Source organism: Aotus nancymaae, unplaced genomic scaffold (assembly GCF_030222135.1).
Source record: "Aotus nancymaae isolate 86718 unplaced genomic scaffold, 86718_ANA_hifiasm-v0.15.2.pri h1tg000041l, whole genome shotgun sequence".
Lineage (NCBI taxonomy): Eukaryota > Metazoa > Chordata > Mammalia > Primates > Aotidae > Aotus > Aotus nancymaae.
This window is the reverse complement of record NW_026988455.1, coordinates 18989078-18998575: the sequence shown is the minus strand read 5'-3', so window position 1 is coordinate 18998575 and position 9498 is coordinate 18989078. Positions and strand designations below refer to the sequence as shown.

Sequence of the window (9498 nt, the reverse complement as noted above, 5' to 3'; positions counted from 1 at the left end):
GGTGAGCCAGCCAGAATGCAGTCTTTCTATAACGTCATCATGAATGTGACATCCCACCACTTTTGCTACATTGTCTCTGCTTTTAGAAGCAAGTCACTGGGTCCCACCCTCAATGGGTATTATTCACTGATACTCAAGAAGCATTCAATAATGCTCAAGAAGATGGTATTATTACCAGGACTGTGAACACCAAAGGTACTGGGACCCTTTTAGAAGCTTCCTACTACAATTATGAGAAGAAATGCACTAGCCCCACATCACTGGAAACAGGCTTACAGGGAGTTAGAGCAAGTTGGGATGTGCCTTGAGGCTTGGCTTCCCTCTTTTCTGACAAGGATCCTCTCCATGAATGTGAAATCACCTCTTTTTGTTTTTTAAATTTTATTTTCCCTTTTATTGAACACCCTCCCCACCCTGTCTCCCCGCCCCCAAGGGTCCAACCCAAAAGATCCAGGCCCTCCTTGGGTGCGGCAGGGAGCCGATCCTTAAAAGCAAATCCTAGGCCGGGCGCGGTGGCTCAAGCCTGTAATCCCAGCACTTTGGGAGGCAGAGGCGGGTGGATCGCGAGGTCAAGAGATCGAGACCATCCCGGTCAACATGGTGAAACCCCGTCTCTGCTAATACAAAAAAAATTTGCTGGGCATGATGGTGCGTGCCTGTAATCCCAGCTACTCAGGAGGCTGAGGCAGGAGAATTGCCTGAACCCAGGAAGCCGAGGTTGCGATGAGCCGAGATCGCACCATTGCACTCCAGCCCGGGTAACAAGAGCGAAATCCGTCTCAAAAAAAAAAAAAAAGGAAATCCTAAGAATAAATAAGCCGGGGGGGGTGCGGGGGTCTCCGAAGTCCAGGGGTTAAGGTTCAATAGCAGTCAAGATCGAATCAATTCACCAGCAGTGAATGCTCCTCCGAGGGGTCCCTTCCGCAGCAGCAGAGAAGGCTGCAGGCCGAGCTGCTCCCGCGGCGGAACTTGCCAGAGGTCGGGGTGTCCTGGCACTGCGCGATGTAGGCCTGGAGCTCACTCTCCTCTGCACCTGCACCGCCGGGATGCTTGATGGTGTCATAGGCGCCGGTGATGAGGGCAATGAAGAGGCTGAGCACCATGTAGATGAAGAGGCTGATGAAGGAGTACAGGTAGAGCTGCGAGAAGAGTCACACCAGGCTGCTGCGGCCCTGCTGCGCCTACGTGGCAGCGAACGTCACGAACATGTCGTCCCCGTTGATGAGCGAGAACAGGCACTCGGACACCATGGACAGTGAGCGGAACTTCACGTGATAGGGCCCCAGCACAATCCAGCCACAGAAGCAGTAGCCCAGGTAGATGACGGCCACGCGGTAGCAGAAGCGCATGATACTGGGCAGGGCCACCCGCAGCGTAGCGATGAGGATATTGTAGTTGTGGAAGAAGGTCGGGTAGCGGATCATGCCCACCCACACCAGCAGCGTCGAGGTGCCCAGGAGGATGCTGCACACGTCGTAGCTCTCGCCAAGTTCTTGGCCTCAATGCCGATCTTCATGATGGTGCCTGAGATGGTGAGCACGTCGCTGGTGACCAGCAGGATGTACCAGCCATTGACAAATTCCAGCTGCTCCCACAGGCTGATGACCCATCCCCGCTGCCGCCACATGAACCCCACAAACTCGTTCTGCAGCAAGAAGCCCCGAAGCAGCGAGCGGGCGCAGAGGAGGAAGGACAGGGAGCAGGTGAGGATGACAACCACGTCGAACAGGAGCTGGAAGCTGTTGTCTCCGTGCCTGAAGACACTGGGGTGCTTACACTCCTGGATGTGGGTCTGGGTCTCTAGGCTGATGGGGATCCGCCCACTGTGCGCCTTGTTGTCAAATGTGATCAGGACGCTGAAGGTATAACAGTCCGGGATCTCGTTGTTGATGAGGCTCTGGAGGTTAATGGTCTTCAGCCGGAAGTGGATGGTGACATTGATCAGCTTGTGGAATTTAAACGTGAGGTTCTTGTAACTGGAGCTGCCTTCCAAGAGGGCGAGATCGTTGCTGGGGCGGTGGAGGGGGCTGCTCAGGGGGATCCACCTGGATGCAGTCAGTGACCACCATCGGATCAATGTCAAATGTGTCATTGGCTGGGTCCACATGGCCTCGGTGATAGTACTGCTGGCAGAGAGCAAGCCCTAAGCCATTGGCCCAAGGGTCACCCCTGCCATGGACAGACGCGTACCGGCCCAGTCCGGCAATGCCAGGTACTGGTCCACTGCATGGAAGATGGCCTGGTACAGCTGCTCCCGCGTGTAGGCTGCGAAGGTGTCATCCGCCCCGTCTGAGTAGCCCAGCAGGAAGAGGTGTCGGAAGGCGATGGTGTTCTCTTCCCAGAATGTCACAGCTAGCTGATTACTGAGCCCAAACAGGATGAGCTGCACAGTGACCATCAGGATCTTGACCACTTGCAGCATCAGCTTGCAGGGCTTGCGGTCCTTGGCTCGAAACTTGTCGCACGGACTCATGAAGAAGCATTTGAGACGACGTCGAAGGTCTTCCTCTTCTGGGGGTGTCGGAGGGGCCGGCAAAGGCCCCGCCTGGGCCCCATACCCGGAGTTGGGGGTCAGAAGCCGCTCAGTCTCTGAGCCGCGCGGACCCGCCGGGGCTGTCATGCTGGGGCGGGAGCACGGGACGCGGGTGGGTGCGGCGGGGCAGCAGCCTGGGTCCGAGCGCCCGTCGCTGTCACTGCCGATGTCACCTCTTTGATGGGTGGAGGGAGGCAGACAGCAGGGGCAGATCAGGGCTTCTGTCAGCACAGTCCTACTGAGGGAGCCCTTTCCTTTCTTCAGGGAGCAGCAACCAGATGCAGGTCTTCATATCCATCAGGAGCTGGAATCCTGGTTTCTGAGGGTGGCCCTGGAACGCTTCTGGGGAAATGTGTGAGGGAGACAAGTGGAGAAGAGGTGACCACAGCCTACCATCCTTAGGGTGGTGCCCCTGAGTGAGGTGTCCATGCTCTCATGTTCTGTAACCTGGTGGGCATAGCCAGAGGCAGTGGATGCCTGCACACGATGTCTTATGAAGAGGCACAGCTGTGGAATGCTCCCTGTGGGCCATGCACGCTGCAGGGGCTCTGCGTGCTTCACTTCACTTCACCCCCACAAGAGCACGTTAGAGAGATTACGGTTCTGCCTCCAGTTTTAAATTTGGGGAAACTGAGGTTGTGAGATGGAGCCATCTGCTGCAGCACGTGGGACTAGTGGGTGGCCAAATCCAGATTTCCATACTGGTCATGATGACTAATTACTTCTAAGTTATTCTTTTTTAAAGTTCTTTTAGCTGTACTAGTTTTTTTTTTTTTTTTTTTGTCTTTCTGTACTCATTTTAGAATAATGTCTCAATCTACAAAAGTCCTAGATAGAGTATGAAATAAATTATTTAAACCTATAGATCAATTTGAGAAGGATTGACAGACTCACTCTCTTATGTCTTTGAAGCTATAATTAAATCTATGATGGTATTTCTATTTACTTGTTTAGATCTTTGATTCTTGTATCAGCACTCTGCAATACAACTTCTGTTTATACTTCATTAGATTTTTACCTTAGTATTTCATTTCTTTTAGCTATTGTAAATGGTATTATATTTTAATTTCTGTGTCTGCATGTTCTCTTCTAGGGTACAGAAACACAGCTGAGTTTTGTATGTTTATTTTTTATCCTGAAATATTGCTGAGCCCACTTATTAGTTTTAGGTGTGCTTTTGTAGATTCTTCAGGATTTTGTGAGTAGACAATCAAACCATCTACAAGTAGGGGAAGTTTTATTTCTTTAATTGCATTCTGTTTTCTATTATCTTTTTTTTTTTTTTTTTTTTTTTTGCCTTAGTGCACTGGTTAAAACGTGTAGCACTATATTCACTACGAATGATGAGAACAGAAATCCGTGCATGGCTCCAAATCTTAGGCGGAAAGCATTCGCGCCATGCAGTATAAAGCGAGCTGTGGTTTTACAGATGCTCTTTGTGAAGGTGAGGAAGTTTCTCCCTTATTACTATTATTACTATTTTCTAAAAGTTTTCTTTTTGCTTTCTCCCTCTCTCTTTTTTAAAATGAATCAGTATTGCATTTTGCCAAGTGCTTTTTCTACATCAGTTGATGTCGTCGGGTGATTTTTCCATGTGGTCGGTTACAACACAGACAGTTCCCAACTTGCAATAGTGTGACTTAACATTTTCCAATTTTTTGACTCTACAATAGTACAAAAGCAATATGTATTTATGGAGACTGTGCTTTGAGTAGCCATGCAACCATTCTGTTTTTCATTTTCAGTACAGTTTTCAGTAAATTATGTGAGACATTTGGTACTTTATTATAAAAGAAGCTTTGTGTTAGATGATTTTTCCCAACTATAGGCTAACGGAAGTGTTCTGAGCACAGCCACGGTAGGCGGCGAAGCTATGATGTTTGGTAAGTTAGGCATATTAAATGCATTGTTGACTTAACAATAGCTTCAACTTGTGAATGGGCTTATTGGGCCATAACCTCACAGTAAGCTGTAATCCCAGAATTTTGAAGCCACCACACCCAACTGTTTTTTTAATCATTATTATAAAATGACCCTCCCTATGTCAAATAATTATTTTTTTCTCTGAAGTCTGCTTTATGTGATATTAATGTAACCACTACTGCTTTAATATTTGCATAACATAAGCCATTCTATTCTTTTATTTTCAATATGTCTATACCATCTATTTGAAGTGCACACAACTTCTTCTATATAGCATATAATTGGTAATGCAGTTAATTCATCTCATCATTTGTTCCCTTTTAATTGATTTATTTAGACCATTGATATTTAAAGTCATCATTGTCATGTTAGGGATTTAAGTCTATCATTTCATTTTTTTCTCTGTTTTCTCAGTTCCTTTTTCTTTTTTCCCCTGCCTTTCTGTGGGTCACTCAAACATATTTTTAAAGATTTTATTTTAACTTAATTATTGTGTTTTCCGGTTTCTCTCTTGATATGCTCATTCGCTAACTGTGCTAGGTTTACATTATATATACATGTCTTGTCAGAGTCTACTGCTGTTGCCTTTTTACCGTTTCAAATGAAGTTTAGAAATCTTACAAACTCCTCTCACCACTTACTTATGATTGTCTTACATATTTCCTCTATATTTACTTAGAACCATGTCAAACAGGGTTATAAGTTCTGCTTGAATTGTCAGGCATAATTTTAAAAACTTAAGAACAGGAAGGCTACTCAGGAGGCTGAGGCAGGAGAATTGCCTCAACCCAGGAGGCGGAGGTTGCGGTGAGCCGAGATCGCGCCATTGCACTCCAACCTGGGTAACAAGAGCGAAACTCCGTCTCAAAAAAAAAAAAAAAAAAAAAAAAAGAACAGGAAGGCAGCCTATTTTATTTAGCCATATTTTTGCTCATTGTTTTCTTCCTTCTTTCCTGAAGTTCCAAAGTTCTTTTATTATTTCCTTCCTGTATGGAGAACTTCCCTTAGCCATTCTTTTGGGGTATGTCTGATTGCAACTAATTAGCTTAGTTTCCTTCTTCTAAGGCTGTCTTGACTTCAATCATGTATAGAATCCATTCACTTATATAACTTACATAGCAAGCATAGGATTCTGGGTTTACAATTCTTTTCTTTCAGCACTTGAAAACCACAGTGCTACTTCCTTCCGGCTTCCATGGTTTCAAATGAAAAGTCCATTGTCATTAGAATTTTTTAGAACCTGCTATATTTTCACCTATAGATAGGTTTCATTTCTCTGTCATTGTTTTCAAGATATACTCTTTATCTTCAGTTTTCAGATATTGGACTATGATGTGTCTTGTTGTAGATTTATTTGAGTTTATTTTCTTTGGGATTTAATCAGCCTCTCGAATCTGTGGGTTTATGATTCGTCCCTGAGACTCCATTCATTTTTTTTTTTAAGTCTTCTTTTTTTGTTTCTCAGATTGGGCTTTTTATATTATTCTTTCTTCTACTTCACTGATTCTTTCCTGTGGCCCCTCCGTCTGCTGTGAGTTCTTCCACATATATTTTTTAATGGTTACTGTGTTTTTCAGTTCTAAAATTTCCATTTGATTCTTTTTTATGTCTCTTAGTTCTTTGCTGAGACTTTCTATTTGTTCATGGTTTTTCAGCTTGATCATAATCACTCACTGAAGCATTTTTATGATGATTGCTTTTAAATATGTGTTGGAGAATTCTAACATTTCTGTCATGTTGGCGTTGGAATCTTTTGTTTGTCCTTTTCATTTACTTTGAAGTTTTCCTGGTGCTTGGTACGATGAGTGATTTTTTTATTGAAAACTGGAAATGTGGATTTTGTGGTATAAGAAGTTGAATCTTTTTTAAGCTTTCTGTGTTAGTTGTCTTTTTATTACACCACTCTAGCAGAAGGAGGGGTGGGGAATTTTGGGGTGCCTCTTCCCAGAGGGGCTGGAAGTCTACACTTCTTATTTTTTGCTGGCATGGATGGGGTTTGTGCCACAGCTTTTTGGTAGAATTTGGCTAACAGTTGAGTATTTATTGTTTAAAATTTTCTTTTTTGCTAGGCTGTGTCTCTCCTTGTCCTTTGGCTAGAGACAACAGGCATCTGCTAAGGTATTGTTTTTGTCCACGCCTTCTTCTGCTTCAACTCAGAGTTACACGAGGCAAAAAGAAGACCTAGGAATGCCACCATGTTGATTCTCTTGTCCCAAGGTCCATAGCTGGTCTGCCTTCTTCTCTTCACTTTTCGTATTCTTGTTAGGTTGTTTTCTTTTTTAACATAATATGCAAGGTTTTTAGTTGTACTTAGTGAGAGGAATAGGGAAATGTTACCTCTTCCATTTCCCTAGAAGCAAAAGTCAAATAAGCTTATTCTGAAGCCAAGCAAAAACCATGCAATGCTGGGACTATACAGTTTTTCAAAGGAGAAGTTTCAGAAGATGGAGCACAGCAGATGAAACTAGGAGATGGCAAAAATTCCCCAGCATAGAAAAACCCAATACAGTAATACATTTCACTAGGGCATTTGCATTTGTTTCTGGATATCACTATAGGGAAAAGGAAAAGAAATGAGCAAACCTGAGGACTGGGCTGTCTCCTTATGAGAGTTAAGTGTGATTAGTAGAACCAATAGCAGAAATTAAATTGTTTTGGAGAAGACATTCTAATCTTTAAAAGAGTTTATTCTATTCAAGGTAACGTCCCCAAATGAGTGAAGTATATCCAGCTTCTATTTCTTCTTTTACCCCCAAGGAGAGTTTTATTATTTCCTTTATCTGTACTATACATTCTGGGAGTTTTATACTTACTTACTTTTATTTAATCAGTAGTGGATTGTTTATGTAACAAGACTAAACCACTATTTGTTTTGTTAATCTGATAAAGAGCTGATATTCTGAGCTAAAATAAAATCTTAAACATGCAGTTTCATGAACCCAGTTTGGTGTCATGGGAAGCCTGGCCCTTGGCTGTTTGGAGGGAGCCTGTGCTCCTCAGCTCAGCTGCCATAACAAGCACGACAGACGGGGGCACTTGAGCAGCAGATGTTCACTGCCTCACAGTCCTGGAGGCTGGAATCCAAGATCAAGATGTCGGCAGGGTTGGTTTCTCCTGTGGCCTCTCTCTTTGGCTTGCAGAAGGCATCTTCTCCCTGTATCTTCACATGGTTATCCCTCTGTGTGTGTCTGTGTCCTCATCTCTTCTTATAAGACACGAGTTAGATTGGCCCAAATAAGGCCCATATGGCCTTATTTAACTTTATAATTACCTCTGTAAAAACCCTATCCTCAAATAAGGTCACATTCTGAAGGATTGGGAATTAGGACTTCAACAGATAGACTTCGGGGCCCACACAGTTAGCCTATGACAGAGGGTTAACACACATGGGGCCACCATCAGCCCCTGGTATCCCCTTCTTGCTCACCTTGGGCACTGGTGGCCATGCCTGCCCCTGGCCTTCCCACTGTCTCTGTACCTTTCATCCCCGAAGTGCTTGAGCCCTTCACCCTTTCCAAGGCTTCATCTTTGCCAGATGACAGATGTCTATATCATTTTGTAAAGATTCACACATTGTTACAACCATTGTCAGGGTCTCTCTTAAGACTGCTAATGTGGCATTTGGCTTCGGTCTTTTGTTAGAACTGTGCCCATCTCCGGGTGCAAAGCCTGCTCGGCCCACCCTCTCCACACCTTCCCATCTCCTCTCCAGCCAGACCTGCCGTGCACTTTGTGCTGCTGAGCACTGAAGAAGAGGGGCTAACGGAAGCCCGCAGTCCATCTCCAGCCTAACCCAACTCTGCGCTTTTTGTTCAGGTGTATCGCTCTCTTCACACCAGTTTTACCTTTTCTTCTCAGGATTAATTGCATCAGCTCCCTGCAGCCAGGTCCACTTCTTGGTCATAGGTAAATGGACAACCATCTCCCTATCTCAAATTCTTTATGATTTTTGAGATAGTCTTTCTTCTGATGAGTTTCAAAATGTGTCTCCCCGACTACACTCTGAGCAACATGAGATAGCGCCTATGTCTTCTGTGGTCTTTTCATCCCTAGATGCTTCAGGGCAAAGCGCTGGCATAGAATTTGTTACAATAAATATTGGCATCTTCAGGGCCGCCTCAACTTTCTGCCTCTGGAAAAATGCAGCAGGACAAAAGCCCTGGTCAATTGTTCTAGCTCTCTCCCCTTCCTTCACACGTAGCTGAACTATAGCATTCCCTAAGGAAGCAGGTGCACTTTGGAGACCAGGTCTGGGCGGTGTTTGGGTAAGAGAGTGGTCAGTTCATGCCCTGGTGTAGTCATGGAGAGGAAAGGAAGGTGAGCATTTCACTTCTGCTTGCAACCTCATGGACTGAGCAGCCAGGATCCAGAACTCAGCCTCTTCACTTTCTTTCACACTTCTGTGATTCTTTCCTTTTTAAATTGACAGGCTAAGGTTTCACACATCCAACATCTCTTTCCTCCAATGTCCTGCCTTCTTGCCTCCGCATGGCAGTTCTCATCTCCCCTTCCTCCAAGACCCAACCTCCTTCTGTCCTGTTCTGCACTCCAGTGACCCCTGGAGGATGTACAGTCTACTCCATTTGACGACCAGGATGAGGTAGAAGTGTGGAGCCCTGTTCTACTCTCCTTTACCCTCATGCAAGGCTCAGGGTAGAGCCAGCCCCAAGTTCAAACCCAGAATTAATGTCTGATGGGTGCAGACCATAGGCAGGACTGTGCTAAAGGCTACACTTGGCTTATCGCCCTCAGTCCTCAAAACAGCCCTGTGCAGTGGGCGCTGTAGTTGACCTTCTCTTACAGGTGGGGAAAATAAGCCACAGAGAAAATAAATAATTTCTGGGAAATCACCCAACAAGCAAACAGTATTGCTGGGATTTTGAATCCATTCTGCCACCAGCTTCCAGGCAATGACGGCTCTTTCCAAAAGCACCCATGTGGCCCATAGCCCTATCTGTCCTTCTTAGAAAGACTGTTCTGCCAGGAATCACGTTGAACCAGCCAGGGGATTCTCTTTACTTTTCTCCCTTTCTCTGTCCTGA

General features: G+C 45.1%; 1 pseudogene; it reads right to left on the bottom strand.

The window, feature by feature from the left end:
- Positions 1-881: 881 nt before the first annotated feature.
- LOC135268626 (mucolipin-1-like) lies at positions 882-2620 on the bottom strand (annotated as a pseudogene).
- Between the last annotated feature and the right edge of the window lie 6878 nt (positions 2621-9498).